General features: G+C 47.6%; 1 protein-coding gene across 1 annotated transcript in view; it reads right to left on the reverse strand.

Moving 5' to 3' along the window:
• The window catches only part of LOC132571576 (zinc finger protein 420-like), an 895,908-nt gene that overhangs the window by 856,075 nt on the left and 27,830 nt on the right, over positions 1–12,003 (reverse strand). The window lies entirely within an intron of this gene.

A 12,003-nucleotide genomic window follows, 5' to 3' on the forward strand; every position in this document is an offset into this window, starting at 1 on the left:
GTTGGGCCTTAGGAGAGTCAAGTTCGAACTCAGACCTTCCTCCAGGGAGTTCACAAACCTGAACTGTTCACCTGCACCTGTTCTCAGGTGTCTCTAGGGCATTATATTTCCTGCAGGATCCTGTCCCCCTCAGAAATTCCCCAGCTCAGAGTCAGCCCTTTCCACTCCCCCCATCCTCCAGGAGCTCCACTGTGCCCTTCCCCCTTCTCTCCACCACCCACCCACCCTGCAAGGTAGACCAGTCCCAGAGGGAAGGCTGGGCCGAAGGAGAACTCAGACCTTCCTCCAGGGTGTTCACAAACCTGGACTGTTCACCTCCACCTGTTCTCAGGGCCCTTCTGAAGACCTCCTCCCTCTGCAAGGGTTGCCAACTTCAGGTTTGGAATGTTTGGAGACGGCGGGGGGGGGGGGCCTTTGGCTTTGATTCCACGGAGCCCCCCCCCCCCCTTCCCCGCTGCCCTCTGCATTCACCCTTTCCTACAGGGGAGCTGATCTCTGTGGCCTCTGGAAATAAGCACTGTTATTTGGAGAAAATGGCTGCACCGGAGGGAGCTGGCTGACCAAGGACAGCCACGGTTTGGCCTCCCCCCCCCCCCCTGCAAAACCTAAAAGTTTATTCCCCCCCCCCCCCTTCTCCTCTTCTAAGACTTACTTGCAAGTAAACTTTCCCGGGATCCGGCTGCTGCAGGCCTTTTCCCTCCAGCTGCAGCTTCTCTGCAAGCCGCACCCAAGTTCTCCTGAGTTCTGCAAAAGCAAACCCCTCCCCAGGAAAAGCCCTTTTCCTCTCCTGCCCCCACCTCCTTGCTCGGCCTCTCTCGCAAGCAGCTCGGAGGTTTTAACACTTTCCGTGCTGCAGAGGAAGGAGAAGTGTGTTCTGGAGGAACTTGTGATGAGCTGCTTGCGGTGCTCAATGGGGCTGCTCGGGAGTAATTCTGTGCGGCCCTTGGATGACCAAGGGGTAAAAGGATTACTGAAGGAGGATGGGGAAATGGCTGAGAAGCTGAATGCATTTTTTGCCTCCGTCTTCACCGTGGAAGATGAGAAGTGTTTGCCTGCCCCAGAACTACTAATTTTGGAAGGGGTGTTGAAAGACCTGAGTCAGATTGAGGTGACAAAAGAGGAGGTCCTACAACTGATAGACAAATTAAAAACTAATAAGTCACCGGGTCCGGATGGCATACATCCGAGAGTTCTGAAAGAACTCAAAGTTGAACTTGTGGATCTTCTAACAAAAATCTGTGATCTTTCATTGAAATCTGCCTCTGTTCCTGAGGACTGGAAGGTAGCAAATGTCACCCCCATCTTTAAAAAGGGTTCCAGAGGAGATCCCGGAAATTACAGGCCAGTCAGTCTGACTTCAATACCGGGAAAGTTGGTAGAAACCATTATCAAGGACAGAATGAGTAGGCACATTGATGAACACAGGTTATTGAGGAAGACTCAGCATGGGTTCTGCAAGGGAAGATCTTGCCTCACTAACCTGTTACATTTCTTTGAGGGGGTAAACAAACTTGTGGACAAAGGAGACCCGATAGATGTTGTTTACCTTGACTTCCAGAAAGCTTTTGATAAAGTTCCTCATCAAAGGCTCCTTAGAAAGCTTGAGAGTCATGGAGTAAAAGGACAGGTCCTCTTGTGGATCAAAAACTGGCTGAGTAATAGGAAGCAGAGAGTGAGTATAAATGGGCAGTCTTCGCAGTGGAGGACGGTAAGCAGTGGGGTGCCGCAGGGCTCGGTACTGGGTCCCATGCTCTTTAACTTGTTCATAAATGATTTAGAGTTGGGAGTGAGCAGTGAAGTGGCCAAATTTGCGGATGACACTAAATTGTTCAGGGTGGTGAGAACCAGAGAGGATTATGAGGAACTCCAAAGGGATCTGTTGAGGCTGGGTGAGTGGGCGTCAACGTGGCAGATGCGGTTCAGTGTGGCCAAGTGCAAAGTAATGCACATTGGGGCCAAGAATCCCAGCTACAAATACAAGTTGATGGGGTGTGAACTGGCAGAGACTGACCAAGAGAGAGATCTTGGGGTCGTGGTAGATAACTCACTGAAAGTGTCAAGACAATGTGCGTTTGCAATAAAAAAGGCCAACGCCATGCTGGGAATTATTAGGAAGGGAATTGAAAACAAATCAGCCAGTATCATAATGCCCCTGTATAAATCAATGGTGCGGTCTCATTTGGAGTACTGTGTGCAGTTCTGGTCGCCGCACCTCAAAAAGGATATTATAGCATTGGAGAAAGTCCAGAGAAGGGCAACTAGAATGATTAAAGGGCTGGAGCACTTTCCCTATGAAGAAAGGTTGAAACGCTTGGGACTCTTTGGCTTGGAGAAACGTCGACTGAGGGGTGACATGATAGAGGTTTACAAGATAAGGCATGGGATGGAGAAAGTAGAGAAAGAAGTACTTTTCTCCCTTTCTCACAATACAAGAACTCGTGGGCATTCGATGAAATTGCTGAGCAGACAGGTTAAAACGGATAAAAGGAAGTACTTCTTCACCCAAACGGTGATTAACATGTGGAATTCACTGCCACAAGAGGTGGTGGCGGCCACAATTATAGCCACCTTCAAGAGGGGTTTAGATAAAAATATGGAGCACAGGTCCATCAGTGGCTATTAGCCACAGCGTATGTGTGTATATAAATTTTTTTTGCCACTGTGTGACACAGAGTGTTGGACTTGATGGGCCGTTGGCCTGATCCAACATGGCTTCTCTTATGTTCTTATGTTCTTAAGGCAGCTTCATAGGTTCATATATCTCCAAGGCACAACCCCAGCCCTGCCCAAATGCAGGGGAGCGCCAGCAAAAGGGGGCAAACAGGACTCCCTCCCCCAAGCTAGGCTGAGCTTCCTTGCCCGCCTCCCCCCCACACACACAGCAAAGGAAGAGGAATTAAAACTCCCCCATCTTTCCCCAGGGACAGGCCCCCCCTTTACTTGTGGGCAGGGGTCAGTGAACACAGTGGGGTTGTGGGGGGGCAGGCAATGATGTGGGCCAAGGAATGAAGCCCTGTGGTAGATCTGGCCGAGAGAGCAACGCCATTCGATGCACAGTTGGGCCGGAGCAGCAGCAGAACCAAAAATCCAGCGGCACCTTGAAGACCAGCCCAGTTTGATTCTGGGTACAGCTGTGGATGCAGGAAAGCTCCTGCCCAGAATGATACAAACCGGAATGGCTGATGGGGGGGGGTCTTTACCCAGGGCACTGGGCCTGGTCTGTCATGACATGTATGACCACCCCACACCACTCAAGGCGACTTATGGTGACCCCAGCCCCTCTTTCAGCCTTTGCTTCTTTCTTTTCGGTTTTACCTCACGACTACTGAGTAAAGGGGGTGGGTATAATAAGGATTTCTAGTCTCTTCGGTATTCTATTTTATTTTCAGATAGACGGATGACTATGTATGTAGGGGACCACTGCTGATTTGCTGCTGATTCCAAATACTCAGGCACCAGAGAACTTAACAGTTAACCACAGATTTTTATTTACACGCAGTCTTCAGCTGGGGGGATGAATAATAGTTGCTAAACAGTTCGGCTTTTACAATACAGAGTTTCATTGAGGAATCTCAGGGTCCACAGTTCTTAGATTCTTCACTCTCCCAACTCTAATTAGGTTGGCCTCTTGGGCTTTATGTGCCTGGTCTCTTGAGTTGACTGGTGTGTCTGCTCCCAGCCCTCCTGACTCCTTCAGACCCACATCTCTCCCTCAGCAACCTTGTTAGTTTTTAAGAGTAGTGTAAATATTTCTGTGACCACTCAGGTCTTTCACTGTGTCACTCGATTGTCACTCTCAGCCACCTGGCTGTCTCCACAGAGCTAACAGCAAGCTTCACTTCACCAGAAGTCTCTTCACAGCTCTCTGTATCCGCTCTCTCCTCAGCTCTCCTGCTGACAATATACTGCTCACTTCAACGGTCTTCCTCTGACAGTGGCTGACAGTTGACTCTCCAGCCGTTATCTGTCACTCACTCATCCTGAGAGTTCCCAGCACTACGGCCCCCACCCTCAGATCACGTGACTCAGACTCCCTGAGTCCTTAGCTTTTTTATTAACCCTTCCAATTCCGTCACAACATGGTTCCATAGGAGGCTTTGAGAAGGGGGCAGGGGATCAGCTTTCTGGTGGAAGCATCCTCTGTGAGGGATGCCAAAATCTTGGAACCGGAAGACCTCGTGTCCTTTGCAAGAGTTGTGCCTTTCAGTTTCTCAGGTGGAAAAATAATCTTCTGTTACTTTAGGTCTTACATGCTTTAATCCAATCTCAGCTATACTGATAACCAGTTACTTCACGCACCTTCTTGACTCTAACTAGCCCTTCCTGGTTACCAACCCCCCCTTCTAGCTATATGCAATGGTTGAAGTAGTTCTGTTTCCCTGTATCTGAAGAAATGTTTGTGCACACAGCAGATTCTACCCAGAATGAAACTTGGTTGGACTTAAAGATGGCTCTGGGCTCAAAACTTTCCTCTAAAAGTAAAGGTTTAAAGGTTTTATATCCCGCCCTCCCCGCCGAAGCAGGTGTTTGCCATATCTTTCTCCTACGATCAGCGTTTTCAACAGCTGTGTATAAAAGAGAAAAGTGCAGACCAACACCACTTTTAGGGTTAACCCACGGAGCAAACAGAGGCGTTGCCATGACTGTCAATCTGGGTGGGGGAGTGTACACATTTTCCGGGGGGGGGGGTACGGGGCTGAACCTGGTCCAGGCTCACAAGATTAGTAATCTATATTCAAGTGTTTAAATATGAAATGATTTATTTCTGATGCTGATTCAGTATGAAGAATTAATCGCATGGTTAAAAAAAAATTGTTTCCCTCCCACTCAAAGAAAGAGACCCCTGTGTGAGGAAAGGTGTCACGAATTCCATCACTGAGGCAACTTGCAGAAATACTTCATGTATGAAAGGAAATACTTTCTCTCATTTCTCCACAACTTAGCCTGAGTGCGTGACTGAGCCAAGGTCTCACAACGTGCTTTGTGGCTGAGGAGAGCTTGAAACTCTGCTCTCCCCAGTCTGCCTTGCCGTGAAAGAAGATACTGCATATATATCCCGCCCTCCACTCCGAATCTAAGAGTGGCTCACAATCTCCTTTCCCTTCCTCCCCCCACAACAGACACCCTGTGAGGTAGGTAGAGCTGAGAAGACTCTCACAGAAGCTGCCCTTTCAAGGACAGTCTCTGCAAGAGCTACGGCTGACCCAAGGCCATTCAGTGCTGTTCAGCCAGCTCAGGAGAAGGAGACTGAAGCTGGGTCCCCCCACCCCTTACTCATCCCCCTCCTAGAATAAGGACCTAAAATTCAATGAGGGGTGAAAAGGGTTTTTTTGATGATGAGATGAGTCTTTTTTAAATAGACCATTGAGCGTTTCTGTGCCCCTGCCCCCCCCCCCCCAGAAAACCTGGTGGGACCAATAGGGCTTTGATGCCACAGAGCCACACTCTGCAGTTGCCCTTTCCCAAATGGGGGGGGGGGGAGCTGATCTCTGTGGTTTCTGGAGACAAGCACTGATATTCCAGAAGAACATAAGAGAAGCCCTGTTGGATCAGGTCAATGGCCAATCCAGTCCAACACTCTGTGTCACACAGTGGCCAACCCCCCCCCCCACACACACACAAGGTGCCATAAGGAGGTTCACAAGTGGGGCTAGAAGCCCTTCCACTGTGCCCCCCGCCAAGTACCAAGAATACAGAGCATCACTGCCCCAGACAGAGAGTTCCAACAAAACGCTGTGGCTAAGAGCCACTGATGAACCTCTGCTCCATATTTTGATCCAATCCCCTCTTGAAGCTGTCTATGCTTGTAGCTTCCAGCACCTCCTGTGGCAGTGAATTCCACATGTTAATCACCCTTTGGGTGAAGAAGGACTTGCTTTTATCCATTCTAACCCAACTGCTCAGCAATTCCATTGAATGTCCATGAGTTCTGGTGTTGTGAGAAAGGGAGAAAAGAACTTCTTTCTCTACCTTCTCTATCCCAGGCATCATCTTGTAAACCTCTCTCATGTCACCCCGCAGTCGACGTCTCTCCAAGCTAAAGGGCCCCAAGCGTTTTATCCTTTCTTCATAGGGAAACTGTCCCAACCCTTTAATCATTCTAGTTGCCCCTTTCTGGACTTTTCCCAATGCTATAATATCTTTTTTTGAGGTGCGGTAACCAGAATTGTACACAGTATTCCAAATAAGACCGTACCATTGATTTATACAGGGGCATTATGATACTGGCTGATTTGTTCTCAATTCCCTTCCTAATTCTCTTCCAGATCTCCAGGCCCTCCCTGGAGGTTGGCAATCCTATACCAACTGAGGCCCAAATCCCATGGCAGCCCCCCCCCCCCAATCCTCCCACCTCAGTCTTTTCCAGTTCCCCTCCTTCCCTGGTCTCCTGCCCTGGCTCTGCCGGGGACACAACCCCAGCAGTGCACAAAAGCAAACCAGCAGCAAAAAAAGAGGGAGGGGGTGAGCTGGACTCCCTCCCTCCCCCCCCCCCCCGCTAAATTAGGCTGGCCTCCTCTTGATTTTGCAAAATTAAGTTTTTGCAAAGTTTAGGGTCTTCAGATATGTAGTCTCGATGGAAACTCTCTTTAAGAAATAACTGGAATAGATTTTACAGTCACTACTTCCATATTAAAGAGAGCGATCCGTTTGCCATCTTCTGATCAGAGCTTTTGGCAGCCTCTATTAGAATTTTACTGCATGGTGTTGCCATGAAGCTGTGGATACATTGCTTCTGTGGTGTCACCTGTGGCCTGGTATATCATGTGCGATTTGGTGCTGCATTTGGGAGGATCTGATGCAAAAACTATGAGGATCCGTGAGGATTCATGGTTTTGAACCCGATTTTTGCAGCATGGTGTTGCCATGAAGCCGTGGATGCGCGATTTTTCTGGTGCAAGCAGTGTCCCTGGACATGATATGTGGTGATGTTGGGGGACCCCAAGCAAAAACCCTGAGGATCCATGTGGATCCGTGCCTTGTATTCATGTTTTTAAAGTAGATTTATACCCCATCCTTCTCTCTGAATCAGTCTCAGAAAGGCTCACAATCTCCTTTATCTTCTTCCCCCACAACAGACACCCTGTGAGGTAGGTGGGGCTGAGAGAGCTCTCCCAGAAGCTGCCCTTTCAAGGACAACTCCTACAAGAGCTATGGCTGATCCAAGGCCATTCCAGCAGCTGCAAGAGGAGTGGGGAATCAAACCCAGTTCTTCCAGATAAGAGTCTGCACACTTAACTGCTACACCAAATGGGCTGTGTAGTGGTGCCACAAATACATGGATGCATGACTTTTGTGATGTTGCTGATAGTTTAACACAAGGGTGTCAAACATGCAGCCCAGGGGCCAAATCCAGCCCCCAGAGGACTCCTATTAGGCCCCCCCCAGCAGATGGCTGCCATCTGCTTCCTTCTCCTCTTTTAATTCCTTCTGCATGCTTTGCAAGGCTTGCTCAATTACACAGGAGCTGGAAAGCAAAACTTTTTTGTTGATTTTTGTGGTGCTGCCTATAGTCTTATTATTTATTTATTTATTACTTTACATTTATATCCCGCCCTCTCCGCAAGCGGACTGAGGGCGGCTTACAATATCATAAAAACAATCAATTCCATAAAACATATAAAACCATAATTCACTTATCAATTTAAAACTATTTGCGCTGTCTAAGACATGGTCTATTGTATGATGGTGGTTTTCTTTCATTTCAGTGTAAAAATCATATGAATGGATAAGGATCTGTCTAGATCCAACTTTTACTTTTCCCCATATTATGGGATTATGAATATCGTAGGAATATCATATGAATGGATTTTTCATGTACATCAAAAACCATCTAGAAGGAACATGGATCAGGGCCGGCCCTCCCATGAGGCATGTTAGGCATTTGCCTAGGGTGCAGTCCCAGGGGGGTACCGAATTGGGAGCCCCTGCCCCGGTAACTTGCAGAGGCCTTCCCTGCTCTCACTCCAGCTTTCTCACTCTCACGCCATCTTTCTTGCTCTCAGGCCGCCTTCCCTGCTCTCACACTGCCTTCCCCACTCTAGGCTGGCTTTATTGCCTGCCTGCCCCCTTCCCTGCTCTCACACCATCCTTCTCGCTCTCAGGCTGCCTTCCGTGCTCTCGCACTGCCTTCCCCACTCTAGGCTGGCTTTCTTGCTCTCCTGCCCCCTTCCCTGCTCTCGCACCTGCCTTCTTGATCTCCCTCCAGCTTTCTCGCTCTCAGGCCGCCTTCCCTGCTCTTGCACTGCCTTAACCACTCTAGGCTGGCTTTCTTGCCCACCTGCCCCCTTCCCTGCTCTCACGCCATCTTTCTCGCTCTCAGGCTGCCTTCCCTGCTCTCGCACTGCCTTCCCCACTCTAGGCTGGCTTTCTTGCTCGCCTGCCCCCTTCCCTGCTCTCACTCCAGCTTCCCCACTCTCCTGCCGCCCTCCCCGCCTCCGTCTCTCCCCCCTTGCTGTGCAGGCGTTGGGGTGCAGCGCTTCTAGGGCTGGCCCAGACAAGGATTCTGCTTCATACTGATGAAAGCCATAGCATGGCATCCGCCCTTCTGAAGTTTGCTGCGCCTGGACTCAGCTTTGGGAATTTGGTTTTGTGCAAAATTTGTTACTAATATCTCCATTTGAATAGATATATGTTAAACACAGTGACATTGTCAAAGTTCTGTTTTTTCAAATCTTCTCTGGAGGTTGGCAACTGTGTCCCACTTGCAGCACAAATCCCCAGCAGCCACCCCCCCCCCATCCTCCCTCTGGCTGCCCTGTCTTTCCCAGCCCCCTGGTCTCTAGGCCGGACCCTGCCAGGGGCGTAACCCCAGGGGTGCCCAAACGCAAAGAAGTGCCAGCAAACCCAAATTCACCCCCCCCCCAAAAAAAAACCTAGGCTGGGCTTCCCTTGGCCCTCCCAGGCAAGAAGGCGGAATGCAAACACTCCCCCCTCCTCCCCCAGGGGCAGCCCCCCTTACTTGGTCAGCAGAGCTCAGATGATAGTGAGGGGTGGACAGACAAGGATGCGCTGCAAGGAATACACCCCTCCCATAGATGCATCTGCAGGGGGGAGACGGGAAACACATGTATGGAAGAGCAATGCCATTGGCTGCACTCCCTGACATGGGATTGATTGGGGGAGGGACTTTCTGTTGAAAGAGGAGAGGGAGGAGGAAACCATAGAAGCCTGGAGCATCCTGGAGGGAAAATGGGGGCTCTTGTGGGGAAGATATTGTGCCTATTGTGTACTTTGGCCTGACAGGTTTATTTAACCCCTGTTTTTTTGTATTTTCACATTCTCATATGCCTTCCTGCGTTTGTGTCCTTTAGAAGAGCTGTTCAGTGTCAAGAGGGACTCTTGCCATTTATCTTGAATCACTTTCACTTTCCACTGTCTCTGCTTTGCACCGCTTCTAACTCTATGTAATGAGTGAAGCATTCTTTCTGCCTAGTCTCGGGGATGGCCAAGGTAATCTTAGCTGATTATGTCTGCACCTACGAGGGGCCTGGGAAGAACTCTTGGGGGAGGGATCGCTTCCTTCGTGCCTTGGGTTTGAATAGATAACGGTTGCTACAATAGGTGTAAGTAGAGGTCAAGTGCCCACCAAAGCCAGTTTTCGCAAGACCCATCTTTCCCTGACCTTCATGTATCAATAAAGAGCTATTCTTACAAATGGACTGTCCTTGATCATTCAGCTGTTGGGAACCAGACATTCAGTTTCACAGGTGGAAAAATAATCTCTTCTGTTGTTTCATAGGCACAACAGAGTCTTTTTACTATTCTGTTGTTGTTTTTAACTGCCACTTTAACTGTCAAAAGTGGCCAAACTTGTTAAATTAGGAGCCAAACAGATTATATGTCAGATGTTTGAGAGACACAAGACATGAACAAGCATTATACACGTCTTTCTTTTAATACTTTTTTTTTTTTGCACAGAAAGATAAATGCATATGTATGCCCTTGACAATATGACCATGCTAGGAGGAGACTTTTTTTAAAAAACAAAACCTGGGAATAACAGTCCCCATAAGACCATCATAAGGAAAGGTTAGGAAATTATTTTTTGACACCAGTGGGAGAAGGATACACACAAGCATTATATAAATCTCTCGCCTCCGTTTGCATCATGTATCTCTATTTGCCATGATACCTAGGTTAGTAAATACAACTCCTCCAAGAGCTATGAAACTAAGGGGGGAACCCAGCACTGCCCCCTTTAATTCCATCTCTCCTTCCAGTGGCTCTCTCAGTTCTTGCACTGTCTTTCCTCGCTCTAGGTCCCTGGGTGACCTGTGTGGTGGAGGAAAAGTGCTTTCAAGCCTGCCTATTTCCCCCTCCTTCCTCCCTTCACTCACAGTGGAAATATCTGCCTATCTATGGGTAAGTGCTCAGAGGCTGACTGTGATCCCAGTGTGAAGCAAACTTACTTGAGAGTAAGCCTTAATTAAGTTCCTCCTTGACCTCTGGGAGCGGCACAATATGCATGAAAGAGCCACGTGTGGTTCCCAAGTCACAGTTTGGACACCCCTGGCTTAGGTTTTACCAGCTGCTTTCGTCCAGACTCAGCTATACTTATGACCCGTGAGTGATGCCTCTCCTTCTTCTTCTTCTGTATTTTCATATGACCGTGTGTGTGTCCATCTGAAGGCCATGATGACCTCTGGTGACTGACCCCTGCTGGAGGCCTGGAGGATATTCAGGGAGGTAGCTAAATAAAGCCTGCCTCTGCTTCCCCACTGCTGGTATTCCAAGGAGGTCTCCCATCCAAGCCCTTGCCAGAGTCGATCCTGCTTGGCTTCTGAGATATGACAAGATCAGGCTTTCCAGGGCTACCCAAGTCAGAGCCCAGTTCCTTCTGCATCGTGACTCTGACTGGCCCTGCCTGGCAACTAACCCTCCACCCACCCTCTTTCTTTGGTTTCAAAACAATTTAACAGCATATTTTTGTTTGTCATTAAATGTTAATGCACATATATCACATTTTCTCCACCCCACCCCCACCCTTTTGTGACCCACAGCTGTGCATGTTCCCCCTCATCAAACGTCCCCATATCGTTATTTAATCTAATTTGTTATAAGGTAAAAAGCTTTGTCTATTAAAAAATCTTTCTCCAAAAAGCTCAAAAGTTATAATCCATCTTCATGGTATTTCTTCTTAACCATTGTCTTTTAAACTATAATCCACACATCGTTTCTTTAAAGGTTAATCATTGTCAAAAATCAGCAAATGTCCTTTAACGTTCCATTGTTTTTCAATAAATTTGTTGAAACTATCCCCAGTCGTTTTTAAATTTCTCTAAATCTTATTCTTTTAAGATTCTCATAAATTTGTCCATTTCACTCCGATGCATAACTTTCAAAATCCATTCCCATATTTCTGATATTTTGTCTTGTTTCCACATTTGCACATACAATGTCTGTGCAGCTGAAAGCATATACCAAATTATTTAACCACTGTCAAAGATCGCCAACTGTCCTCCAATATTTGTGCTCCCTCAAAAAAATTGTCATTTGCTGAATGGTTGTGATGGTAAATCTCCGTCCTTTGAATTCAAAACTCAAACCCTCTGGAAGTTCCCATCTGTATCTTATTTCTTTTTCTCTCAGCTTTTCTGTCAGCCGTTTATAGTATCTCCTGTCACGGATGACTTTCCTTGGCAGTTCTTTCATAATTCTTACTTTGCTGCCATTCACCTCCAGTGGGCTCTTAAGTTGTTTACTAAGAATTCTCCCCACCATGCCTCTTGTCACAAATTTTACCACCACATCTCTTGGTAGTTTATTTTTTTTGTATATTCTGAATTTACTATGTAAATATAATCATAGTAATAATCATAATAATCAGTTTCTTCTGGGTCCTCTCCTAAAAAATCAGCAATAATTTTAATTATACATGTCCTTAGATCAGTAGTGGAAGACTCAGGCACACCTCTTAGTTGTAGTTTTTCTGTCAGTTTAAAATCTTTTTTCCTTTTTTCTCTAAAACAGCACCAAAAATTAGTTTTGTCCATATAGTCCAAT

The sequence above is a fragment of the Heteronotia binoei genome, chromosome 5 (assembly GCF_032191835.1).
Source record: "Heteronotia binoei isolate CCM8104 ecotype False Entrance Well chromosome 5, APGP_CSIRO_Hbin_v1, whole genome shotgun sequence".
NCBI lineage: Eukaryota > Metazoa > Chordata > Lepidosauria > Squamata > Gekkonidae > Heteronotia > Heteronotia binoei.